Raw genomic sequence first — 27361 nt, forward strand, 5'->3', positions numbered from 1 at the left:
GAGGGAGGGAGGGGGGGGAGGGAGGGAGGGAGAGTAAGGGAGGGAGAGGGTGAGGGAGGGAGGGAGAGAGAGGAGGGGGGTGGAGGGAGAGGGAGGGGGGGAGGGGAGGGAGAGGGAGGGAGGGGGAGGAAGAGGGGGGAGAGAGCGAGGGGGGGAGAGGGAGGGGGAGGGGGAGGGGGGGAGGAGGAGAGGGGGAGAAATAGGGAGAGAGAGAGAGAGAGGGAGAGAGAGAGGGGGAGGGAGGGGAGGGGGGGGGGAGAGAGGAGAGAGGGGGGGAGAGGGGGGAGGGGGGGAGGAGGAGGGGGGAGGAGAGGGGGGGGAGGAGGGGGAGGAGAGGGGGAGGAGGGGGGGGGGGAAGAGAGAGGGAGGGCAGGGGGGGGGGAGGAGGGGAGGGGGGAGGAGAGAGGGGGGGGGAGGAGAGGGGGGAGGAGAGGGGGGGAGGAGGAGGGGGGGGGGGGGGGGGAGGGGGGAGAGAGGAGGGGGGGAGGAGAGGGGGGGGAGAGGGGGGGAGGAGAGAGGAGGGGAGGGAGGGGGGGGGGAGGAGAGGGGGGAGGAGGGGGGGAGGGGGGGGAGGGGGGGAGGAGAGGGGGGGGAGAGGAGGGGGAGGGGGGAGAGGGGGGAGGAGGGAGAGGGGGGAGAGGGAGGGGGAGGGGGAGGAGGGAGAGGGGGGAGAGGGGGGGGAGGGGGAGGGAGGGGGGGGGGGAGGGGGTGGGGGGGAGGAGAGGGGGGGGGGGAGGGGGGGGGGGGAGAGAGTGCTATTTGCAGGCAGTGCTCTTTTACCTCTAACCATATTTTCATTTTCAAACCAAATTAAGGGTACTCACAGTGCTGTAGACATTTGTCAGTGTCATTCAAAGCTCTGATTGAGGCACAACACTTGCAGAGACTGATTGAGGCACACCACTTGCAGAGACTGATTGAGGCACACCTCTTGCAGAGACTGATTGAGGCACACCACTTCCTGGTTTTATAGTCGCTCCCCCTCCCTCCAGCAGGGCAGCAGAGAGAATGGGGAAGTTGTAAAAACATTAATATCTCCGTCAATTTTCATCGACGGGAAAATTCCTCGGCACACACGAGGTGGAGGGGGGCTCTGAGCAAAGTGGCCAAAAATGACGGCCGTAGGTGGCAGCGTACTCTCGGAAACCGCAGCACAGAAAGCCAAAACCAGTCAAGAACAGAGTTTTAGTAATATATATATATATATATATATATATACTAGACCAAGTGCAGACCCATTGGGTCTGTTCCCGCAACGCGCGGTTGTGAGGGGGGGGTGGGGGCATTCTGAGGCATCACACACACACTAACCAACCTCTCCCACACACTAACCACCCCTCACACACACACACTAACCACCCCGATTGATATTATATTAAGAAGGGAGGGAGGAGAGGGGTAGGGCCGCCCAGCAGCTGTCGGCCTCAGAGTGAGCCTCAGCTCCATGCACATCCACGGCGCTTCAGACCTCGAGTACGGGGAGGGTGGAGTGGGCGGGCGTGATCCCGAGTGAGCCTGTGGGCAGCCAGCGAAGACGGCGAAAAGCAGCGGGGTGACCAGCCGATCTGTGGCTTCCGCCAGCGTGACAGAGCCGTTGGGGGGGGGGGGGGGGGGGGGGGGGGGAGAGGGGGAGGAGAGCCGGGGGGCAGCACCGGTTATGGATGCGCGGGGCACGCGATGAGAAGGTGGCCAGCGGGAGCGAAAAAATGACTGAGTGGGGGTGGTGATGGATTTTATTAAAAATCTGTCCAGAAAAATTACTAAATTTAATGAGGAGTGGATTTGCGAATGTAAAAGTAAAATCGCAAGCGAAATGGTAAACATCTTGTCGTTTTTGCGTCTGGTTTTCGCGGAGTAACGAATCAACAGCAAAATCAAAATGACATATACACACACACACACAGTTTTAAAAGTATATGGATATGTGTGTGCATGTGTACGTTGTTATCACATCCATAATGTTTGTCTGATAACTAACTGATGTTGATATCTGGGCTATAGTTCATGAGTTTCTCCATTATCTTTTGAAAAACATTGTTACATTTGCTACCTTTCAATTTGCTGGGAATTTTCCAAAATCTAGGAAATTTTGGAAGATTACCACTAATGCATCCATTACTCTAATTACTTTCAATGATTGTGCTTGCAAATCACTCCAACGCCTCCTTTAGCCACATTCTCGAATTCAGCCCCATCAAGTTAATTATTCTGTATGTAAATCACCTAAATCCCAAATCAGAGAAGGGGGGGAGAGAAGGGGGGAGAGGGGGGGGGGGGGCGGGGGGGGAGAGGGGGTGGGGGGGACAGAGAGGGGTGAGGGTAGTTTCAATACCAGTGTCTCAAACTAACTACTGTGTTCAGTAGACATAATATTGCTTAAATCTTCTATATTACTAAAATTAAGATCTTGACCGCTTTTGATTTTCTGTTTCGTGATTTCCGAGAGAACGTCGCCACCTACGGCCGTCATTTTTGGCCACCTCGCTCAGAGTCCCCCTCCGCCGGATTGGACCAGAGGATTTTCCCCATCAATGAAAAATCAGAGAGTTATTAATGTTTTTTACTTTAATTGTCATTCTCTCTGCTGCCCCCGCTGGCGGCAGGGGGGAGGGACTATAAAACTAAGAAGTGTCGTGCCTCACTCAGTCTCGGCGACACGGAGAAAGCGAGAGGGCCACGGCTCTTTGAGTTGCGAATAACACTGAACGTACGTCTACTCCACGGTGAGTCCCCTCAATGTGGCTTTCAGAAAATGTGTTTGTGGCTGTGCAAAGTGTTTTTGCCCAATTGGCTTGGCTTTTAATGGGCTTTCAGCAAATGTGTTTTGTTGGCTTGTAAAGTGTTTGCCCTATTGGCTTGGCTTTTAAAGGACTTTCAACAGTTTTCGGATGGATAAAGCGTGAATAAACATTTTATTAGATCAGGACTGTTTAAATGCAAAATTGGCGCTCATTCCATGACTTCCGCTTAGTGGCAAGATGGCGCCGATGACGTAATTTCTAGTTAGCGGCAAGATAGGCCTGTGTTTAAATGCACAATTGGCGCTCATTCCGTGACTTCCGCTTAGTGGCAAGATGGCGCCGATGACGTCATTTCTAGTTAGCGGCAAGATGGCACTGAGTGCGACATTTCCGGTTTGTGGCAAGATGGCGCTGACTGCAAAAGGCACAGAGTGAAGACGTCGTTGAATAATTCAAGAGAGCTTACTGCTCCGTCTATGGTGAGTGTGTTTGTTGAACGTTATTTAAAGCACGTCTTTGCTTCAGCAGCAGCCTCGACAGGAGGCTTTAAACATTTGAATCATTCAGTTTACACACTGTATGCTCACCACGCTCTGAAGTTACGTGGCATTTTAGTATTATGTGTGTGTGTGAGTGAGTGGGTCTGTGAGTGAGTGAGTGAGTCTGTGTGCGAGTGAGTCTGTGTGCGAGTGAGTCTGTGTGCGAGTGAGTCTGTGTGCGAGTGAGTCTGTGTGCGAGTGCGAGTGAGTCTGTGTGCGAGTGCGAGTGAGTGAGTCTGTGTGCGAGTGCGAGTGAGTCTGTGTGCGTGTGTGAGAGTCTGTGTGCGTGAGTCTGTGTGCGTGTGCGTGAGTCTGTGTGCGTGTGCGTGAGTCTGTGTGCGTGTGAGTGAGTCTGTGTGCGTGTGAGTGAGTCTGTGTGCGTGTGAGTGAGTCTGTGTGCGTGTGTGTGAGTCTGTGTGCGTGTGTGTGAGTCTGTGAGTGAGTCTGTGAGTGAGTCTGTGTGTGTGTGAGTGAGTCTGTGTGTGTGTGAGTGAGTCTGTGTGTGAATGAGGCTGTGTGAGTGAGGCTGTGTGTGTGAGGCTGTGTGTGAGTGTGTGTGAGTGAGGCTGTGTGTGAGTGAGGCTGTGTGTGAGTGAGGCTGTGTGTGAGTGAGGCTGTGTGTGAGTGAGGCTGTGTGCTGTGTGTGAGTGAGGCTGTGTGTGAGTGAGGCTGTGTGTGAGTGAGGCTGTGTGTGAGTGAGGCTGTGTGTGTGTGAGGCTGTGTGTGAGTGAGGCTGTGTGTGAGTGAGGCTGTGTGTGAGTGAGGCTGTGTGTGAGTGAGGCTGTGTGTGAGTGAGGCTGTGTGTGTGAGTGAGGCTGTGTGTGTGAGTGAGGCTGTGTGTGAGTGAGGCTGTGTGTGAGTGAGGCTGTGTGTGAGTGACTGTGTGTGTGAGTGAGGCTGTGTGTGAGTGAGGCTGTGTGTGAGTGAGGCTGTGTGTGAGTGAGGCTGTGTGTGAGTGAGGCTGTGTGTGAGTGAGGCTGTGTGTGAGTGAGGCTGTGTGTGAGTGAGGCTGTGTGTGAGTGAGGCTGTGTGTGAGTGAGGCTGTGTGTGAGTGAGTCTGTGTGTGAGTGAGTCTGTGTGTGAGTGAGTGTCTGAGAGTCTGTGTGTGTATATAGGGGGGTTGCACGTAAGGCCTCCAGGTGAAAGGGCTTGCCGAACGGAACCGCACAATCCATCTAGAGGACATCGCAGCTTCCGGTATATGTTGTTAATACACGAAATGCGTACTTTCCTACCTGTTAAAAACTGCCAAAATGGTGAATGTTTGCGCTGTAAGTAATTGTGGAAGTAGGGGTAACTGTGAGAGACATCTATCCTACTTCAGAATTCCAAAAGTGAAGAGAAATTAAGGTAAAGAGAAGCGAGTGCTGAAGGGACAACAACAACTAAAGTGCTTGGCGAACATTGGTCGTGCAGATATCGAGATTGAAAATATTGGGATTATCGCCTTTGCTCACTGAATTTCATCAAAAGTAAGGCATTATTTGTGTTTTTTTCTTGATTCCTTTGGTATCTAAAAAGTTTCAGAAGTGATAAATCTGGCTGTAGAATTTTAAAATCACCCATGGTTCCGAAGTGGGTTTTTACATGCAAAAAGAAAATGCTTCTGAAGCTAAATTTATCATTAAAAAAATCTCCAGACTTACGAGAGGTGTGTGGAAAGTAAGTTTTCTATCATTATGGTATTGAGATGTATATTTTGGCAAATAATAAAATGTCCTGACAGCTTAAACACCCACTCCATTTCAATAGGATATTGTCAATTTGCTGAGGTTGATTTTGTCCAATTAACAGCTAACAATTATGCCATTCCTTGGCTTGCATCCGAGTAAAATGTAATTCAAAACCCACAAACGGTTTGCGATTTTTTTTACTGCCAGCCCATCAGCTGTGAGTGACTGCACTGCCAGCCCACCAGCCGTGAGTAAGTGAACTGCCAGCCCACCAGCTGTGAGTGACTGCACTGCCAGCCCAACAGCCATGAGTAAGTGAACTGCCAGCCCACCAGCTCTAAGTGACTAAAGTGCCAATCCAATAATCCATTCAGTGCATCCTCTCCCCCTTCTCTCTCTCTCTCTCACAGTCTGTCACCTGTTTTGGGCAGAATTTCTGGCAGTTTCTCAGTTGCCAGCCTGCCAGGTCCGAGTGACTGTACTGCCAGGCCTCAGTGATGACTGAGCTGCCTGGCCTCAGTGACTGAGCTGCCAGCCCAAGAATCCATTTGGCCCACAATGTCCATGCTAGCCCTCTGGAAAACAGACCCTTCGACCCATACTAGCGCAACAGAAAGCCCCCTCCCCCCACTCACTGGCCAGCAATATTGGAATTGGTGGAGAGATGGAATATTGCATTGGATGACCAGTTCCCCAACGGGTCCCACTTAGTCTAGTATATGAATAGAAATCACAGTTTAGTTAGTATCTGTTATTGTTACTTCCATTTATTAACTATGGCATAGATGTGGCCCGCAATCCTGGCCCCTATGCAGAACAAGGTTGCTGACCCCTCGTGTAGAGTTTAGAAGATAGACATAAAAACCTGGCGTAACTCAGCAGGACAGGCAGCATCTCTGGAGAGACGGAATAGGTGACATTTCGGGTCGAGACCCGAAACGTCACCCATTCCTTCTCACCAGAGATCCTGCCTGTCCAGCTGAGTTATCACAGCTTTTTGTGTCTATCTTCGGTTTAAACCAGCATCTGCAGTTCCTTCTTACACAGAGTATAGAAGTTAGGATTTTATGTTACAGTTCAACAAGATGATGGTTAGGCCCCATATTGTGGTGTTCAATTTTGGTTATCCTGCACATCGACTCTATCTACGAGAGACAGTGAGAGGAATGCTCTTTCACCCACACCCACCACTTCACCACTTCCTCCCATCATTAAATTGTTGACCTATTAAGATCTGTAGTAACACCAAGTGGAAGATTACATAATGTAGCTGTGCTTATTTTCATGGCATCTCTTGCAAGGGGTTACACAAAGCTTCTTAATATTAACATAACAGTGCAAGGCAAAATATATTGGATTAAGAAACATCGAACTTTCATTGTTATTCATTTGGGTCTTTTGTGCCAGTATTCAGCCCAATGCACATTCACCAAACATTCATTGTTCTCAAATGGAATCTCAACTTTTGTCCACCTTCAACTAACGACTAAGAGATACAATAATCAGAGAGTAATGGAGCTATACAGCACAGAAATAGGCCCTTCAACCAATCTGTGCATGTTGACCTAGTTGGCAATTTGGGCTTGTCCCATTTGCCTGCATTTGGCACATTTCCATACATCTAACCAAATGTCTTTTGAAAGTTGAAATTGTATCCGCTTCTATAGATTTTGTTGGCAGATTACTCTACCTATAGACTACCCTTTGAGTGAAAGTTGCTGCTAAGGTCCCTCTTAAATCTATCATCACCCGGTACATAAAACCTAAACACGTATTGACTATTTTCTGGTGGACACAAAATTAATACCTTTTACAACTAATCCCAAATACCATAATAGTACTATTTCCGATCATTCCCTGCTAACCTTCTCCCTAAAACTAGAAGGACTGTACAATAAAAAATCATTCTGGAGGTTTAATCCCCAAATACTAAACAACCCAGATTGCCGTATATATTTAAAACAACAGATGGAATTCTTTTTTGAGACCAATGAAACTCCAGGTATTTCGCCCTCGTTATTATGGGAATCTTTCAATGCTTTTATTAGAGGTTCTATCATTTCATATCAAGCATATCAAAACAAAAAGAATAGGATGGAACAATTGCAACTAGAAGAACAGATCAGACAGCTGGATTCAGAAAACACGACAGATCCGTCTATGGATAAACATAATAGGATAGCAGTATTAAAATTTAAGCTAAATCAAATTCTCTCTACAAGAGTTATCAGATTATTTCAGATTACTAAACAGGAATATTTTGAATTCGGCGACAAACCACACAAACTTCTAGCACCCCAGTTGAGAAAAGTGGAAAAGGACCATACTATTCAAAAAATCAGATTAGATAAAGGTGAATTGGTTACACTTCCAAAAGACATTAACGAAAGATTTGCCCAATTCTATCAACATTTATATACAGGTGCACAACCTTTTATCCGAAAGCATTGGGACCAGACACTTTTCGTAATTCAGAATTTTTCGGCTTTCGGAATGGAAGATTTTTAGCGTAGATTTTAACGGCTGGCTCAGTGATAGAGTGCTCGGCTCATATCCGCAAGGTCGCGAGTTTGCGCCTAGATCCCGGCAGTTACTTGATCGTGAGTTTGAGTCTTCAATGTAGTTTTTTCTTGCAGAATAGGAGAGAATAGGGAGGGTTAGGCTGGGATCATTCTCTGCGAGATAATCTTAGTGCGGGAGACAAGTGTAGGAGAGGTGTACTGACTGTGTGGGCAGAACTTTGGAAGTGATTGCCCACCATTCTCAAAAGCCGCTGTGTCTCCCTGTCCCTCCAACTCCAGAGGAATCCGCTGCCCGATGGGCCGCTACGGCGACGTGGCAGTTCGCCCACAGCCCAAGCTGCGCCCCCTCATCCGCAACCCGGGTTCCTCTGGAGTTGGAGCGGGGCTGGGCTAGAGTTGTTGCTGGCTGTGAGTCTCTGGGATCTCCGTGCTTGCAGTGGGCCTGGGGGTCGGTGTCCCGATGAGGGGGCGCAGCTCGGGCTGTGAGCGAACTGCCACTTGTCGCTGTAGCGGCGCATCGGGGAGCGGCTTCTGGTGGTCCTGACGTCTCTCAGCTCCTGTCCAGGGGGATGGACGGAGACGTCAGGACCAACAGGAACCCGCTCTCGGATGGGCCGCTACAGCGACAAGTGGCACTTCGCCCACAGCCCGAGCTGCGCCCCCTCATCCGCAACCCGGGTTCCTCTGGAGTTGGAGCGGGGCTGGGCTAGAGTTGCTGCTGGCTGTGAGTCTCTGGGATCTCCGTGCTTGCAGTCGGTGTCCCGTTGGTCCTGACGTCTCCGGTCACCCCTCTGGACTGGAGCTGAGACTGGGAACTGTACCGCCCTTGCCCCCTCCCTCTGCAACTGCAAACAACTCCACAGTTCCCAGTCTCAGCTCCTGTACAGGGGGTGGCCGGAGACGTCACAGCCCGAGCTGCGCCCCCTCATCCGCAACCTCAAGACCAAGACGCACCTTTCACACCATCAGCTTCGGTCCCTACGGGGAGCGTGTTCCTCTGGAATTGGAACGGGGCTGGGCTGCTGCTGGCTGTGGGTCTCTGGGATCTCCGTGCTTGCAGTGGGCCTGGGGGCCGGTGTCCCGTTGGTCCCGACGCCTCCGGTGACTGGCACTAGCTCCGACGTGAAGACAGTGCAAAACCCCCGCACCGGTGCAATGGGCGGGGAGCTGGAGAGGGGAGGGAAGAGGTCACACACATGGCCGGGAAGCAGAGGGGTGTAGGTGGGGTGAAACTTAAGGGAGCGACAATTTGCTGCTGCCTGCCCGCTGAGTTAAAAAGTTCTCATGCAAGACTCACGATACACTGTGTATCGTGAGTCTACCGTGGGAACCTTTTAACTCAGCGGGCAGGCAGCAGCAGATTGTCAATTATTAACCCTCCCGCGCAATATACCCTCACCTTCTCTTTTATGAATGGGGATTTAGTTCCCCTTTCTTCGAGGACCGACCGGAGGTTCCGCTGTCACCTCTGCGGGCCGCCCTCGGTGAACGTTTTCAAGGACCTTTCTTCAAGGACTGAAAAAATGTCCGCTATTCGGAGGTTTTCGTTATTTGGAACTTTGGATAAAAGGTTGTGCACCTGTACATCCAAAACATCAACAGAAATAAGGAAAATTACAAACTTTCTAGGTAACTGTAATCTTCCTACACTTAAAGCGGCGGAATGAAATGAATTAGGAGCATAGATTTCAATTAAAGAAATAGAAGAGACTATCAATTCATTGAAGAATGGCAAAACACCAGGACCAGACGGGTATAGTAATGAACTTTATAAAAGATTTTACGAGGTAATCTCCCCGCGTTTACATAACCTTTATATACATGCATTCAATGAACATCCGCTACCACAAACACTAGTCAAATCAACTATTACACTTGTACCCAAAAAAAGATAAAGTTCTGGAAGATCCGGGATCATACAGAGCAATTGCCCTGTTAAATACAGATCAGAAAATCTATATTACTTAAACTCTGTTCTTGACCGCTTTTGGCCCACTGTGCCCATTCCCGACCGAACGCCGCCACCTATGGCAGTCATTTTTGGCCACCTCGCTCACAGCCCCGCTCCGCATTACGGGTGCGGAGGATTTTTCCCATCAATGACAAATCAGAGAGATATTAATGTTTTTTTTTAATTCACCATTCACTCTGCTGCCCCTGCTGGAGGGAGGGGGAGGGTCTATAAAACCAGGAAGTGGTGTGCCTCAGTCTCTGCAAGATGGATGAAGCCAAGTGTCACGTCTCTCTGAGCTCTGAATAACACTGAACAAATGTCTACACAACTGTGAGTCCCCTTAATGTGGTTTGAAAATGGAAAATATGGTTTGTTTGAAGTAAAAAGGCACTGCCTGCAAATGGTGGCTTGGGAGCTTTGGCTTGAAGTTGAAAGGCACTACTTACTGCAAATGGTGGTTTGGGTGCTTTGGCTTGAAGTTGAAAGGCACTACTTACTGCCAATGGTGGCGGGAGCTTTGGCTTGAAGTTGAAAGGCACTACTTACTGCAAATGGCAGCTTCGGTGCTTTGGCTTGAAGTTAAAAGGCACTACTGCAAAATGCACTTACTTCCTGTTTGCACTCTATATTGATTTTAGATAAAACGCTACCACTTACGGCTGTGAGTTTTGGCCATCTTACTCAGTCCCCCTCCGCTGAGCAGGTGCAGAGAATTCTTCCCATCAATTAAAAATAAAAAGTGTTATTAGTGTTTAAAAAATGCTGAGAATCTCTCTCCTGTCAATCATGCCATGAAAGCCACACCTTTTCCGGTGGAAGGGGGACGGGTTATAAAACCCAGAAGTGTTGGTGTGGCTCAGTCTCTGCATGATGGGGGAGGGAGAGGTCACGACTCTGTCTGAGCTGTGAATCAACTGAACACACTGAATGTCTACTGAATTGCGAGTTTGGTGTTTTGTGTGGTTTTATGGTGGTTTCACCTTGCATGAAATGGTATGAAGCTGCATTTGAATTTGGTGGCCTTGCACCCTGCTTGAAATGGAATGAAACTGCACTTGAATTTGGTGGCCTTGCACCCTGCTTGAAGTGGAATGAAACTGCACTTGAATTTGGTGGCCTTGCATCCTGCTGAAAGTGGTATGAAACTGCACTTGAATTTGGTGGCCTGGGATCCAGCTTGAAGTGGTATGAAACTGCACTTGAATTTGGTGGCCTTGCACCCTGCTTGAAGTGGTTGGAAACTGCACTTTAATTTGGTGGCCTTGCACACTGCTTGAAGTGGTAGGAAACTGCATGAATTCGGTGACAATGCACCCTGCTTGAAGTGGTAGGAAACTGCACTTGAATTTGGTGGCCTTGCACCCTGCTCATAGTGGTAAGAAACTGCACTTGAATTTGGTACCCTTGCACCCTGCTTGAAATGGTAGGAAAATGGATTTGAATTTGGTGGCCTTGCAATTTGCTTGAAATGGAATTTCAAGGAATAGTCATGAGTAAACTGCCAGCCCACCAGCCATGAGTGAGCTGCCAGCAGATCAGGCTTGAGGGACTGAGCTGCCACTCCAAGAACCCATACCGGCAGTCCAGAAAGCCCCTCCCACTGGCCATCAATATTGGAATTGGTGGAGAGAGGTGGAATATTGCGTCAGGGGCCCAGCCCTCCCGTGTGAACATGGGACCCAACGGGTCCCACTTAGTCTAGTATTAGCTAAAACTCTGGCAAGAAGATTAAGTAAATACGTTAATAAATGAATACACTCTGATCAAACTGGGTTTATACCCAAGAGACACTTGTTTAATAATTTGAGACGTCTGTTCAACATAATGTACTCACATAGAACGATAAAAAACATCAATTATTTCATTAGACGCACAAAAACCATTTGATCAAGTTGAATGGAAATATCTTTTTACAGAATTGCAACAATTCCAGTTGGGAGAAAATTTTATTTCCTGCATAAAACTGCTATATGATAAGCCGACTGCCAGAATACTGACTAATCATATACTCTCACCTAAATGTCAGCAATCCAGGGGCAATAGACAGGAATGTGCATTATCACCCCTGTTATTTGCCCTTGCGATTGAACCTTTGGCGGAAAGTATAAGAGTACATCCGAATATTCACGACTACAACACTAAATACTCCAATAATAAAATATCATTATATGCAGATAAGGTATTACTCTACAGGGCTCTCGCTTCACTTTTTTTCCCTGTTGCCAGCCGGGCAACCTTGGCAGCTTTTTAGGTTGCCAAATGACATTTTAGGTGGTCATTTAAGATGGCTTGCATGACGTGTGCTCGGATGAAGTGCGTAGTTACCAGTCAGAATTATGCTCAATGAAGCATTCACATATTATTTCTGCTTCAAATAAAGTCATAAACTAATATATTCACCAATCAAGACATGATATATACCACAGTGACATGCAGCAAAATTATAATACGGTATCTCAACTCTTTTTACACATTGCAATTAATGCAATTTTTATTATTTCTTTCCACTTCCAAACAAAAATGTGGTTGGATTATTCAGCGTATGATCAACCTGTGTCAATAAATCCTGGACCTTGATAAAATATATGCTTAACCATGCAAACTACAGATTGATGCAAGCATGTTTTCTGTGAAGGATCGAAAATTATCATGACATGGCCATAGCATGGGTCGTTATTGCTATTGTTACAGAAACACTCTCGCTTCCCACATAATTTATCCACAACAAAATATGCAGGTTGCAAGGAATTTTCTAAAGGCATTTTATGATAATAGCTGTTAAAACTGACTATACCCATCTGACAGGTTAAACATTACACTGACTAACAAGAGATGGCCAAAGGACATAAATGCAGCAAATGTTTGGTAATATATTTAAAGGTGTCAAGACGCCACATTACCAGACATTCAGATTAGATGTATGTGGCAATGAAGATACCCAGTTTGTGAGCACCATTTTTAAAAATAATTGTTGATAAACGCTTTTTCCATCATTCCCACTTCAGAATTAACGTTAAAATTTCAACTGAAATATCTCCTGACCAAATTGGTGATGTATATGACTGACTGTAGAAGTAAAACCTGGATAATTCCAACGTATAGTTGTGAATGGTGCTTATTAAATAACTACAGTACTGATACTCCATATTAACAGCATTGATTTGCCATTAAAATGAATTCTGTAATAACGTGTCAGTGACAATCGAACACTGCTGTTTTAATGTTTCACATGTTCAAAATTTAATTAATCCATCTTTATGGATTAAAACAAATAATAACATTGGGAATTAAAATATTTGATTGCATTCCGTTATCAAACATAGTCAATGTTAGCTCTGAAGACATTTCCAGCACAATAGGGTCGGGGGGGGGGGGGCGGTGTGTATGAATCAGTGCAGCATGGATAGATGGTGGTGGGGTGTGGGGGGGGGGGGGGGGGGGGGGGGGGGGGGGGCTTGAGAAGGCAATCGGTGTGGATTGGATGGATTGAGGCAGGGGAATTCGTAAGTGTTGGTTGGAGTAGATAAAATTGTGAGAGGAGAGCGCGGGGGATGTCAGTGGGGTTGAATATGGGGGGGGGGGGGGGGGGATCTGTGCAGGATGGATGGGAGGAGCAGTGCAGGATGAAGGGATGAGCAGTGCAGGATGGATGGGAAGGGGGGGGTCAGTACAGGATGAATTGGGGGCCCAGTGTAGGATTGATGGGAAGTGGCAGGAGAATCAATGCGAGGTGGCTAGGGAGATCAATGCAGGATGAATAGGGAGGTTTCATGGCAGTCAGGTCACGACCCATGACCATTACTGTTGCTACGCTACTCCAAATGGATTACACACGATGAACTGCAGGTAGGCACTTACCATTGTTTCCAGCGTAGCAGGCCTGTTAAAACCCGCTGAAATTGTCAATTTTTGCGCTGTAAATAATTATGGAAATCGGGATAAGCGTGTGAGACATTTAGCATACTTCAGAATTCCAAAAGTGAGAAGAAATGACGGTAGATAAAAACGAGAGCTGAAGGGCCAACAACAGCCAATGCATTTCGTTGTCTCTGTACTGTACACTGTAGCAATGTTACAAAATTTTGAGATTTAAAAAATCAAGTCTGCAATTTATCCCATCAGATAAAGCATAACAATAAGTTTAATTTGACACCAAATTCACTTTCATATCTCAAGTATTAAAAAAGTTATGACCATTTTCATACTCGGAAATTAGCATCTTGTTCCCTATTGATTTTCAATGGACATTACAAAAAAGCTGTGATCTTGGATAGTCAAACGCCCATTTCTTAAGGAAAGATTAACATTTTTAAATAGCCTAAGTGTCCAAAGATTATTCACAAATAATTCACAATATAACATGATTTTTATATCTAATTTACATTAATTTATAGGCCAAATGGAAGGAATTTGCTGTTCAATTGCTGTAAATAAATGCCCATTTAAATCGGCTTTCTAGTGGGTTCATGTGAACGCGCTGGTTTAGAACGTTGACATAGCGCTGGATTAGTGCCCTCAAATGCCGAGAAAAATACTGCGGGATATAAAAAGCAAAAAATGAGCTACTCGCTATAGATAACTTGATATATAGGGTTATATATATGCCCCATTTAATGTAAAAATAAGGTACATACCTTTAATTGTTTGCTCTATAAAACCCTGGGGCTGCGAGAGGTTGCGAAATGAGAAAGTAATTTTAAAACTATTATAACTATATTATCGAGGCCTATAAAACTAATAATACCTTTTGCGACCGGGTCTTGCAGCGATTTTTCGTTAATGATCTACTAGGCTGAACATGTGCGATTAGTACAGCCTAGTAAAAATCGTGTTTTAAACCCGCCCCCTCCAAACAGCGCCAAAATCGCGGCCATGGCTGAGGGCAGATTCCCAATGACGATTCAGGTAGGTTTTGTAACATACCTATACACTGACAATGACAATTAAATTAAATTTGAATCAAAGTGCTTGTCGAACATTGGCCGTTTGCTCACTGCATTTCATCAAAGAGTAAGGCATTATTTGTGTTTTTTCTTGATTCCTTTGGCATCTAAAAAGTTTCAGAAGTGATAAATCTGGCTGTAATTTTTTTTAAATCGCCCATGGCTCTCGTGGGTTAATTTTTTTTAAATCGCCCATGGCTCTCGTGGGTTTTTACATACAAAATGAAAACGCATCTGAAGATTTACAGCCAGATTTATCACTTCTGAGAATTTTTAGATTCCAAAGGAATCAAGAAAAAGCACAAATAATGCCTTACTTGATGAAATGCAGTGAGCAAACGCGATAATTCCCAATATTTTCAATGTTTACCAAGCACTTTAGCTGCTGTTGTCCCTGCAGTTCTCGCTTCTCTATACCTTCATTTCGCTTCACGTTTGGAATTCTGAAGTTGGGTACATGTCTCTCACACTTACCCCGACTCCCACAATTTATTTCAGCGCAAAAATTCAACATTTTTGCGGTTTTTAACAGGTAGGAAAGTACGCATTTTTAGCATTAATAACATATACCGGAAGTGACGGATGTCTTCCAGTTGGATTTAGCGGCTCCGTGCGTCGAGCCCTATGACCAAGTGACCTTTCGTGCAACCCCCCCCCCCCCCCCTATAGATGGGCGAAGGGCGGGGGGAAAGTGGGGAACACAGGGGATGTCAGTGAGGACTGAATAGAGACAGGAATGGGGATCAGTGTGGGATGGAGAGGAGGGGTTGCTCCTCTCTGGCGATGCTCCTCTCTGGCATTGGTGGCCCAATCGTTGAGAAGCAGCATCAGCAGATAGAGAGAGAGAGAGGCAGAGACAGAGACAGAGGCAGAGACAGAGAGAGAGACAGAGAGAGAGACAGAGACAGAGACAGAGACAGAGACAGAGACAGAGACAGAGACAGAGACAGAGACAGAGAGAGACAGAGACAGAGAGAGAGACAGAGGAGAGAGAGAGAGAGAGAGAGGAGAGAGAGAGAGAGAGAGAGAGAGACCTGAGAGAGAGAGAGAGAGAGAGAGAGAGAGAGAGAGAGAGAGAGAGAGAGAGAGAGAGAGAGAGAGAGAGGCAGAGGAGTTGGGAAGGAACCAGCGCTCCTCGGACACTTGTCAGGCTCGGAAATCGCAACCGCGGACAGAATATCTTGGCGGCCGCGCGCTCATGCGCACACTCACACACACGCGCGAGGCTTCTGTGAACGGTAATTTCAGCTGAATCCATCGCTAAATGCAGCTCAACTGCCTGTCTCGCCTACAGCCCCGTCTCAATCCACACATGGCTGTTGGTTAACCTGGTGGGACAGGCAGAGTGAGCTGGGTTTTGCGCTGGCTGTGGGCCCGGGGGCGCCGAGCCCATCTGACTCCCGACGCCCCTGGCCACCCTCGGGCGTGGGTGGGTGCAGTGGCGGTTCGGCAGCGATTGCAGCGCCGGAGAGCCGAGATCGATCCTGGCTGCTGTGCAGGGCTGCCGAGAGTGTTTTGGCTCGTCTCCCTCCTACGATCACCGCGCTCTATCCTCAGTCCTGCCCACCGCCCCGCCTCCCCCGACCTCCGCTTCTGACCGACACCTCCCTCCTCCAAGGGTCTGTTTTGGCGGAGTGGCAGCAGCTGCCGCTAACAGGGGGCCGGGCGGGGCGGGGCGGGGATGCGGGAGGAGGAGTAGATGGATCCATCGTCGTCACCGCCGCTGCCCGACATTCGCTCCGACCCTCCGTCACGCTGCACTTAGCATCTTCCCCACAACCGTCGCCGACACAAAACGTCACGTTCCTTTTCTCCAGAGATGCTGCCGGACCCGCGGAGTTACTACAGTTTTTTTGTGTCTTATCTTCGGTATAAACCAAGTTGCCAAGCCGGGCAAAATGACTCGCCGTTTAGGTTGCCCGGCGGCACTTTTAGTGGTCATTGGAACCCGGGCAACCGTGAATTTCGAGCCCTGCTCTATATCACCAATTCACAAGTTAGCTTCCAAGTATATTAAATCTTATAGAGGAATTTGGTTTCTTTTCAGGATATAGAATAAATTGGAACAAAAGTGAAATGATGTCAATAAAACCTCAAGAGCCGACACACCTCCTAAAATTCCCTTTCACAATTGCTACGGAAAAATTCAAATATCTAATGTTCATGTAACCAGAAAATATACTTCTCTATTTAATGCAAACTTTCCTCCTTTAGTTACGAAATTACATGCTCTTACTCAATTTTGGAAAAAACTTCCGATGTCTCTCATAGGCAGAATAAATGCCATAAAGATGATCTTCCTCCCACAAATCCTGTACTTATTTCAATTAATACCAATATACCTTCCTAAAGATTTATTTTTAAACTTGATTCTCTGATCACAAACTTTATTTGGGATTAAAAAACACATAGAATCCATAAACGGCATCTATGTAAACCCAAAGAAATTGGTGGACTGGCTCTCCCCAATTTTTTATACTATTATTGGGCAATGAATATTAAAAATGTAATGTATTGGTTGGACAACACATGCCAACAGGTAAAATGGTTAATAATGGAGAGAGAGGATTGTTCGCCTTTTAATATAGGCGCGATTCTTCTCTCTCCAATAAATTTGAAGAAAACACTACATGAGAAAAATCCGATTATCCACAGCACCTTGTGAATCTGGAGACAAGTGGTCAACCCTTAAACTGAGAAATTTATCTCTTATCTCAACATTTGCCAACAATCCTTCGTTCAAGCCACCTATTTTAGACAAAACGTTCACACATTGGGAAAGATTAGGAATCAAAAAACTCAGAGATCTTTATGAGATGGGAACTCTAATTTCATTTCAAGAATTGAAAGAGACTATCTGAAATCATATACCCAAGACTACCAATCTTTGTTGCCAGACATACTAGACGAATGTATGAATAGAAACTCGGAGACAAACAAGTTAATATCATAACTGTATAACACCCTTTTAAATATAGAAATCCCATCGTCAGAAGTAATTAGAAGAGCTTGGGAAGATGAACTTGGCCTAAAAATTCTAAAAGACAGATGGGAGGAAAACCTTCTATATTTACACAATTGTTCGATTAGCCCTTGATGTCTCCTCCCCTTCCTATCTCTCCCTCAGCCCTTGGGCTTCTCCTTTATCCTTTCTTCTACCCCCCCCCCCCCCACCCCACATCAGTCTGAAGAAGGGTTTTGGCCCGAAACGTTGCCTTTGCTCCATAGATGCTGCTGCACCCGCCGAGTTTCTCCAGCCTTTTTGTGTACCTTCGATTTTCCAGCATCTGCAGTTCCTTCTTAAGCAACTATAACCCATTCCTTTGTCTCTTGTATAAAGTTACATAGTTTCTGGAGAGGAATTTTTTTAATTTTTTCAAAAACACTAAAAATAAAATTGGATCCCGATACGGAATTGAGCATTCTAGGTACGTCAGAAGCCTGCTCTGAGCTATCATTATTTCAAAGACGAGGCCTTAATTATGGCCTGATAACGGCAAAAAAACTAATACTCAAATTTTGGAAACACACATCAGATTATAAACATGTCCAAGACGCTACATCTTGAAAATATTAGACTTGTCGGCAGAAAAAACAGATCATTTTTCGAAGACATGGACACCATTCATTGATTTATTACAAGGATAGTATGGTACAACACAACTTTGGATTTAAATCTAATTACGGGTTGGGTGAGGTGGGTGGGGAGGAATGTGAGGCAGGCATATCCCCACATTTTTCTTTCTTTTTTTGTCCTTTTATTTTTATTTTTTTTTCTATTCCTCTCTTCTTTCTTTCATCTATTCACGCTTTGGCTACACCACTTTGGTAGTCTAGGGGTTCTATCTTTGCACCTCACTTTTTCTCTTCCTTGCTTTTTATCCTTTCTTTTCTTCCAACTATAGCTAAAAAGTTAAAATTGAAGCTGTACAATAACTATTATTTTATACGCCGTTGGTTCTATTTTTGTTCATTTGCTTCTATTAAAATATTTTTAAAAAATGTTTAATTAAAAAAAAAATCTATCATCGCTCACCTAAGGCCTACGCACTCTAGTTGTAGAATTCTCTAACCTGTTGAAAGACTATGAATGTTCATTTTATCCATTTTATTCATGATCTTGGATACCGGAGGACTGGGAGAAATTCAGAGACCAGCAGAGGAGGACAAAGGGCTTAATTAGGAAAGGAAAAATAGATTATGAAAGAAAACTGGCAGGGAACATAAAAACTGACTGCAAAGGTTTTTATAGATATGTGAAAAGAAAGAGATTAGTTAAAACAAATGTAGGTCCCTTGCAGTCAGAAACACGTGAGTTGATCATGGGGAACAAGGATATGGCGGACCAATTGAATAACTACTTTGGTTCTGTCTTCACTAAGGAAGACATAAATAATTTGCCGGAAATAGCAGGGGACCGCGGGTCAAAGGAGTTGGAGGAATTGAGTGAAATCCAGGTTAGCCGGGAAGTGGTGTTGGGTAAATTGAATGGATTAAAGGCCGATAAATCCCCAGGGGCAGATAGGCTGCATCCCAGAGTACTTAAGGAAGTAGCTCCAGAAATAGTGGATGCATTAGTAATAATCTTTCAAAACTCTTTAGATTCTGGAGTAGTTCCTGAGGATTGGCGGGTAGCAAACGTAACCCCACTTTTTAAGAAGGGAGGGAGAGAGAAAACGGGGAATTACAGACCAGTTAGTCTAACATCGGTAGTGGGGAAACTGCTAGTCAGTTATTAAAGATGGGATAGCAGCACATTTGGAAAGTGGTGAAATCATTGGACAAAGTCAGCATGGATTTACGAAAGGTAAACCATGTCTGACGAATCTTATAGAATTCTTCGAGGATGTAACTAGTAGCGTGCATAGGGGAGAACCAGTGGATGTGGTGTATCTGGACTTCCAAAAGGATTTCGACAAGGTCCCACATTAGAGATTAGTATACAAACTTAAAGTACACGGCATTGGGGGTTCAGTATTGATGTGGATAGAGAACTGGCTGGCAAACAGGAAGCAAAGAGTGGGACTAAACGGGTCCTTTTCACAATGGCAGGCAGTGACTAGTGGGGTACCGCAAGGCTCAGTGCTGGGACGCCAGCTATTTACAATATATATTAATGATCTGGATGAGGGAATTGAAGGCAATATCTCCAAGTTTGCGGATGACACTAAGCTGGGGGGCAGTGTTAGCTGTGAGGAGGATGCTAGGAGACCGCAAGGTGACTTGGATAGGCTGGGTGAGTGGGCAAATGTTTGGCAGATGCAGTATAATGTGGATAAATGTGAGGTTATCCATTTTGGTGGCAAAAACAGGAAAGCAGACTATTATCTAAATGGTGGCCGACTAGGAAAAGGGGAGATGCAGTGAGACCTGGGTGTCATGGTACACCAGTCATTGAAAGTAGGCATGCAGGTGCAGCAGGCAGTGAAGAAAGCGAATGGTATGTTAGCTTTCATAGCAAAAGGATTTGAGTATAGGAGCAGGGAGGTTCTACTGCAGTTGTACAGGGTCTTGGCGAGACCACACCTGGAGTATTGCGTACAGTTTTGGTCTCCAAATCTGAGAAAGGACATTATTGCCATAGAGGGAGTGCAGAGAAGGTTCACCAGACTGATTCCTGGGATGGCAGGACTGTCTTATGACGAAAGACTGGATAGACTTGGTTTATACTCTCTAGAATTTAGGAGATTGAGAGGGTATCTTATAGAAACTTACAACATTCTTAAGGGGTTGGACAGGCTAGATGCAGGAAGATTGCTCGCGATGTTGGGGAAGTCCAGGACAAGGGGTCACAGCTTAAGGATAAGGGGGAAATCCTTTAAAACCGAGATGAGAAGAACTTTTTTCACACAGAGAGTGGTGAATCTCTGGAACTCTCTGCCGCAGAGGGTAGTCGAGGCCAGTTCATTGGCTATATTTAAGAGGGAGTTAGATGTGGCCCTTGTGGCTAAGGGGATCAGAGGGTATGGAGAGAAGGCAGGTACGGGATACTGAGTTGGATGATCAGCCATGATCATATTGAATGGCGGTGCAGGCTCGAAGGGCCGAATGGCCTACTCCTGCACCTAATTTCTATGTTTCTATGTTGTACATTTCAGCCACCTATGCTAAAAAAGAATTCCCAGCATATCCAGCCTCTACCTCAAGCCCAGGAATCCAGATAACATCCTAGTGAATCTTTTTGGCACCCTTTCCAACTTAATAACATATTTCCTGTAGCTGGGTGAGAAAACAACATTTGTACAGTTGCATCATAGATACGTGGTGATAGATGACGCTAAGTTTGTAGATGACACCAAGATTGCTGAGCTCACAAACTGTGAGGAAGGCTGTCAAAGTATACAAAGGAATAGATCAGTTACAGAAATGGGTGGAGAAATGGCAGATGGAGTTTAATCCAAGCAAGTGTAAGGTGTTGCACTTTGGGAGTTCGTATGTAAGGGGAAAATATACAAATAATGCCATGGCCCTTCAACAGTATTGCTGTACAGAGGGATCTTTGGGTCCAAGTCCATAATTCCTGAAAGTGACAACAAAAGTAGATAGAGTGGAAAAGAAGGCATATGGTATGCTTGCTTTCATACGTTGAGACATTGAGTACAATAGTCAGAAAGTCGTGATGCAGAACCTTTACAGGACTTTTATTTTTTAAACTGCATTTGGAGGTGTAGTTCTTCTGGTTATGCCAGGGTTATAGGGTATTAGATACAGGGAGAGGGTGGACAGATGTGGATTGTTTTCTCTGGAATTCTGAGGTTGCGGGGAGAGCCAAGTAGTACATACAATTATCAGAGGGGTGGATAGGATAGATGGTCAGAACATTTTTCCCGGGATGGAAAAATCAAATACTAGAACGCATAGCTTTAAAAGAAGGGCAACATTTTTTTTTGCACATAGGATAGTGGGTGCCTGGAAACTATTGATGGGTGATTGAAGGCAGATACAAGAGTGGCATCTAAGAGACTTTTTATGGGCATATGGATATACAGGGAATGGAAGGATATGGGTTATGTGCAGACAGATAAGAGTTGATCTTGGCATCATGTTTTGTACAAACATTGTGTGCCAAAATGCCTCTTTTTGGGTCGGATGGAACTGCAAATGTTGGTTTACACCGAAGGTAGACACATAAAGCTGAAGTAACTCAGCGGGTCAGGCAGCATCCCTGGAGAAAATAATTAGGTGATTTTTCGGGTCGAGACCCACCTTCAGGCTGAGAGGGGAGAGGGAAACTGGAGTTATGAAAAGGTACAGAACAAAACAAAATATTGGCAAAAAGCCCACAATGGTCCATTGCTGGCTGAGGAAAAGGTGAAAACAAAGGGATAAGAATAGTGAAACTAGCACAATTACTAGGGTGGGGAAGGGATGGAGAGAGAGGAAATGCAAGGGTTACTTGAAATTAGCTAAATCAATATTCATACCGCTTGGTTGTCAGCTTCATTAAACCTTTCGCTGACCTTTTCAAAAAACTCTACCAGATTGGTAACTCACGATTTCTAACGTCTATCTGTGCAGTCTGTGCCTATCCAAATGTGTGGAGATCCTATATCCAACAGCCCCCTCTAACTACTTTCCCACAACAAATCAAGCTTGCCAGCCTGTAGTTTCCTAACTTTCCCTTACTACTCTTCTTAAATAACAATACAACATTAGCTACCCTCTCGTCTTCCAGGGCTTCACCTGTGGCTAAAGATGATATATATGTACATGCAAGGGCCTCCATAATTTTATCCCTAGCTACCCACAAGGTCCAAGGATGCAATTGCTCAAACATTATCCTCCTAATGAGCCTTAAAACCACCGTTGTTGTCCTCTTTGGTAATTTGTATATTATCAAAGGCATCTATGCTTCAATTCCTTCAATTCCCTGTAATGAATTATAAATATTCATTTAATAACTCCCCCATTTCTTGTGGCTCTACACAAACACAGCCACGCTGAACTTTAAGGAAATGTATTATTTCACTAGTCACCCAATTACTCTTATTATACCCGTGGAATCTCTTAAAATCCCCCTTTACCTGCCAAATCCATTTCATGTGCTTTTTTGGCCCTCCAGATTGCCTTGTATATTCCCACACTTCTTATACTTGCAGAGGGATTCACTTGATTCTGACTGCCTAAATCTGTCACATGCCTACTAGCTATGGCATTTCCTTTAAATGACTGAAATACTTAGATTTAGATTTCTTCTAGAAATTAAATAAATTATCCTTTCCAATAACAACAATTATTCTGTCTCTGTTAATCCATACCTTTGTTTATTCACTACTTCTTCAGCAACAGGGCACAATATTGTATATCAAATGACTATATATTTGTGAGAGTGAACGACTATCAGAGCCCTAAAAATAACAGGAAACAAAAGAGTAATGTTTGCTTTCCTTCCATAAAGGAGAGAATAAACAGAAATCCCCACAGAAAAATAAACTGAGGTTTCAGTTATTCATTCCAATGTTGCAACTCAATATCTTATGCTAATGTTTTCAAATATTCCAAGACGCACACAAAGATGTTATCAAAGAGCCATACAAAAAGATACCTTTGCCACAATCATTTAAAAAAAAGTGCAGAAGTGAATGATGATTTATTTACTGCATTTAATAAAGACAGCGGCATAGCTTGGCATAACTGCAATTTTTCTATCCGCTCCCCCACCCTCACCAAACTTTAATATTTTCCCTGGGCTTCAGTGTTGGTATTGTTTGATCTGCCTCGCACATTTATGTAGAGCAATTTGCCTTTAGCAATTTGACAACCAATGACCCCGCATCAAAACAACAAAAAACAATTTCGGCAAAAAGATACACAAAATGTGAGACCTAGAGAAAATAGACAGGGATGATAAGAACATGGAAACAAAGAATGAATCAAAAACTTTATGCGCGAGAATCGGAAGAGAAACGTTGAAAACAGAAAGTGAGTAGATCAGTGCCATAATGAGAACAAGGGGACTGGTCTTTTGGACGAAATACCACATTAGAACTGAAAGTCATAAATTAATTTCTCCGCCTGAAGAATTCTATAAATTCGATTCGATTAGATTATGAGACAGAGATGGTTGTCAGTTTTGTTAAGCACGAATGTCACACTTGGGCTGGGGAGAACTCTTCTATTTCCATCAGTATTAGTTCAATTACGGTATTCAAATAAATATATAACTTTTCAATGGTCACAATAAATCTTACTGAACCTTGCATCATTTTACGTGTGTTTTGTCACAATTGCAGACCATCTCATGTACATTATTTGCCGAGCAGAACACAAATCCTACACGTTTCCACAGAAACCTTAATTAAAAACCCAACTTTAGGCTGGCCAGAAAACATTAAATGCCTTAAAACAATCCTCTTCGCATCTCCGAATACAGTTATTTTTACGCATCTGGCCACCCCACTGTCCATGCGAAAATACAACTGCAAGTTGAACGCAGACGGCCCCACGTCCCTGAGCACCGCAATTCGGGGAGGCTGGCAGTGATTTACTTTTTGTTTCACGCTGTCGGAACACAACTCCACGCCTTGGACATTTAGGGCGCTATCTGCATTCCGGGACAAATACCGCGGGCACTCACCTCTCTGCTCCCCGCGACAGGAGAGAGGGATATAGCTGTGGAAGTGCAGGTACGCCCCCACTGATAAACTTCAGCTGCCGAGTCGACTGGAACCCAACGCCGGGGAGCGGGGTCGCCAGCTGAGCCGAGCGGCGGCAGTGCCCGGCCGGGCGCTCCCGCTCCCCGGCTGACAGATGGGCAGGGAGGGGGAGGGCGAGGGGCGGGGAGACAAGGCCTGCCCACATGCAGGCTGGAGGTAAAGTTGGAGAGGAGGTTAGTGGAGGCTGGCGCGAAGGGGGGCTGGAGGGAGGTAAGGGGGGAGAGGAAGGGGGGGGGGGGAGGGAGATGGGGAAGGGGGTGGGGTGGAGGGAGGCAAGAGGGGTGGAAGAAGATGGGGAATGGGGTGGGTGGAGGATAGAAGGGGAGGAGAGGGAAGGGGGGGAGGGGAATGGGAGGAGGGGAAGGGGGGAAGATGAGAGGTGATGGGGAAGGAGGTGGAAGGAGGGGGGAAGGGGGGAGGGGAGGGTGGGATGGGATGATGAGAGGGGGTGGGGGAAGGAGGAGAGGATGGGATGATGAGAGGGGGCGGGGAAGGAGGGGGGAGGGGGGGGGTGGAAGGAGGTTGTGGGGGGAGGGGAGGAGGGGAAGGGGATGAGGGAGGGGAGGGAAGGGAGGGGGGTGGGTGAGGAGTTGAAGGGGGTGGGGGAGGGACGGGGTGTGGGGAGGGAGTGGGGGAGGAAAGGGGGTGAGGGAGAGGAGAGGGGAAGGGGAGAGAGTTGAAATGGTGGGGGAGGGACGGGGTGTGGAGAGAGACGGGGTGTGGAGGGGGTGGGGGGGGGGACAGGAGGGGGTGGAAGGAGGGTGTGGGGGGAGGGGAGTAGGGGGGGGGAGCGGAGTAGGGGATGGGGGAGGGGGAAGGGAAGGAAGGAGGGGGGAGTTGAAGGGGGGGGAGGGAGTTGAAGGGGGGGGGAGGGGACGGGGTGTGGAGAGGGGATGAGTTTGAGAGGGAAAGGGTGGTTGGGGGTGGGGGTGGGGGAGGGGGGTGCGAGGGGGAAGGCGGTGCGAGGGGGAAGGCAGGGAAGAGGGGATGGGGACGAGATGCGGGGCAGTGCGGAAGCTGGGGAGGGTGGAAGGGATGAAGGGGCGGACGTGAGGTGGGGATGGATGAAGGGGTGACGGGATGGAGGGTGGTGGGGGAGGGGGTGGGGGGGGGGGGGGGGAGGGGGGAGGGGGGGGGGGGGGGGGGAGGGGAGGGGGGGAGGGGGAGGGGGGGGGGGGGAGGGGGGGGGGGGGGGGGGGGGGGGGGGGGGGGGGGGGGGGGGGGGGGGGGGGGGGGGGGGGGGGGGAGGGGGGGGGGGGGGGGGGGGGGGGGGGGGGGGGTGGGGGGGGGGGTTGGGGGGGGGCGGGGGGGGGGGGGGGGGGGGGGGGGGGGGGGGGGGGGGGGGGGGAGGGGGGGGGGGGGGGGGGGGGGGGGGGGGGGGGGGGGGGGGGGGGGAGGGGGGGGGGGGGGGGGGGGGGGGGGGGGGGGGGGGGGGGGGGGTGGAGGAGGAGAAGCGGGGGGGGGGGGGGGGGGGTGTAGGAGAAGGGGTATCCCTGGAGGTGGGAGGAGAAGGGGTATCCCTGAAGGTGGGAGGAGAAGGGCTATCCCTGGTGGTGGGAGAGCAGGGAGGCGATTCTCTGATGGATAGGGCGACAGGTCAGAGAGCCGAGAGTAGCAGCGCAGTAGGTCAGTCGCTCTTCCTTTCGATGCTTGGTTCGGGTCACGGACAGTGTGTGGTCCGTGCGCCGCTCGGCCGCGAGACATCGGCATGACGGCCAGGGAAGGAAACACTGGGAGCCGGGTATCAGGGATGGACGGGCGGTGTTCGGGTCAGGACTTTACCCTGCAAAGACGCTGCCCGACCCGCTCCGTTATTCACTCCAGATCCCAGCAGCTGGCGTCTGTATCTCCGATAAGACGGACGCCCTTTCCCGGAGCCCTCCGGAAGGAGGGATAGAGGGAGCGAGCGACGGGCACCCCTCGGGGTATTCGCTGTTATTGATAACGGGCTCGGTAGGTATCGGTGTAGATCTCGTACTGTAGCCGCTCGGAGCGGCCCCGGCGGGGACCGCGAGCAGACGCAGATGGGACCATGTCAGCTCAACACAAGACAACTCACGACGCGAGCCGGGCTCCGGAGCGCGGAGTGTCCCGGTGCCCGAGCGGTCAGTGTGGGGTGCGTGAGAGGTGCCCACTGCGGGAGCTACCAAACCCGATGAGAGGTGACAGGTGGCGGAACCCTCTAACGTCCGGGAATAGGTGGTCCGACCGACCTACCCGGAACATCCCATTTGCAGCGGCCACGGCCGGGCAAGTCTGCAACCAGGCAGAGATTTATTTTCGACCCTGACCCGCGGCAGACCCCAGACTGTCCCAGACCTTGGGCAGACTGTGGACCTCGTTGCCCCTCACCCGCTGTTATGGCACGATCTGCCTACCTCCGCGGCTCTAACGAGAGTTGGGTGTCTCAGCCGCCGACTTTATCCGGGTGAAGTTTCCCATCCCGAACTCGGGTTCGCTGCTCACTGTTGGCTGCCGGCGTACGTGCGTGCGTGCTCCCCCCACTGTTACTCCCTCCGACCCCCTCAGCGCCCCGGGCGGCGCCTGCAGCGGCGGGTCCGGGTGCCACTGCTCGGGCTCGCTTGGTGCGCTGCTCCGTGTCCTGTCCGCCGCACACGACAGGCACATGCTGCTGCTGCTGCTGCTGATGCCCGCTCCGCTGGCAACTCGGGGCCAACTGTCAGCCGCGGCGCGCGCGCGCGCGCGCTCCCCCGCCAACCACTTCCAACCCGCGGCACGCGCGCCCCCTCCACCCGCCAAATGCCAGCAGCCCCGCGCGCTCCCGTCCGAGACGTGCGCCCAACTGCCAATCACCGGCAGCCTGAGTGCCACCCTTACCTCCAATCACAGGCTGCCCCGCGCTACCGCCCCCACGTGACAGCGCCACACGTGCCGCCCCAACCCGTCACGTGATAGCAGTCCGCATGCCGCCTGCACCCCCAATTGACAGCGTGCTGCTGCCCTGTTGGTCTTGATCAAAGATCCTAGGATCTTTGGTCTTGATGAGCCCCCCTGCCACCCCCAGAGCGGGACGCTGGATACGTGCTCCGTCGCCCGCCCTTCACCTCCCGTGGGTGCCGGAGGCTGAGGTAAAACTACAAAAGCTCGTTGATGTCCACCAAATCGGGCGGCGTCTGGGCGGGGATCGAGCCTGCAGCTGCGGGTAGAGTAACCCTTCAGCCGGTGGGGGTGTAGCTGCGGGCTCCAGTCGGGACCGGGGCTGTGGTCGTAGCTGCGGCCAGCCGTGCTATATCGTAGCTGTCATTCCCCTGCTCCTCCAATGCCGAGTTCTCACGTTTCGCCGGGGCAGCGGCCGGGGTTGTATCGGGCTGT

At 48.2% G+C, this 27361-nt stretch overlaps 1 protein-coding gene across 4 annotated transcripts in view; it reads right to left on the bottom strand.

Annotated features, from left to right (window-relative positions):
• Window positions 1-26811, bottom strand: part of LOC129709656 (adhesion G protein-coupled receptor B2-like) — a 545832-nt gene extending 519021 nt beyond the window's left edge. For 2 of the 4 annotated variants that reach the window (XM_055656145.1, XM_055656143.1), the window contains exon 1: window positions 26407-26810. The gene's annotated coding sequence lies outside the window, so the exon portion shown is untranslated. Of the gene's footprint in view, window positions 1-26380 lie in introns of all 4 variants that reach the window. The other 2 variants (XM_055656140.1, XM_055656141.1) reach the window with 2 other exon arrangements.
• Between the last annotated feature and the right edge of the window lie 550 nt (window positions 26812-27361).

Source organism: Leucoraja erinacea, chromosome 26 (genome assembly GCF_028641065.1).
Source record: "Leucoraja erinacea ecotype New England chromosome 26, Leri_hhj_1, whole genome shotgun sequence".
In the NCBI taxonomy this organism is placed as follows: Eukaryota; Metazoa; Chordata; class Chondrichthyes; order Rajiformes; family Rajidae; genus Leucoraja; species Leucoraja erinaceus.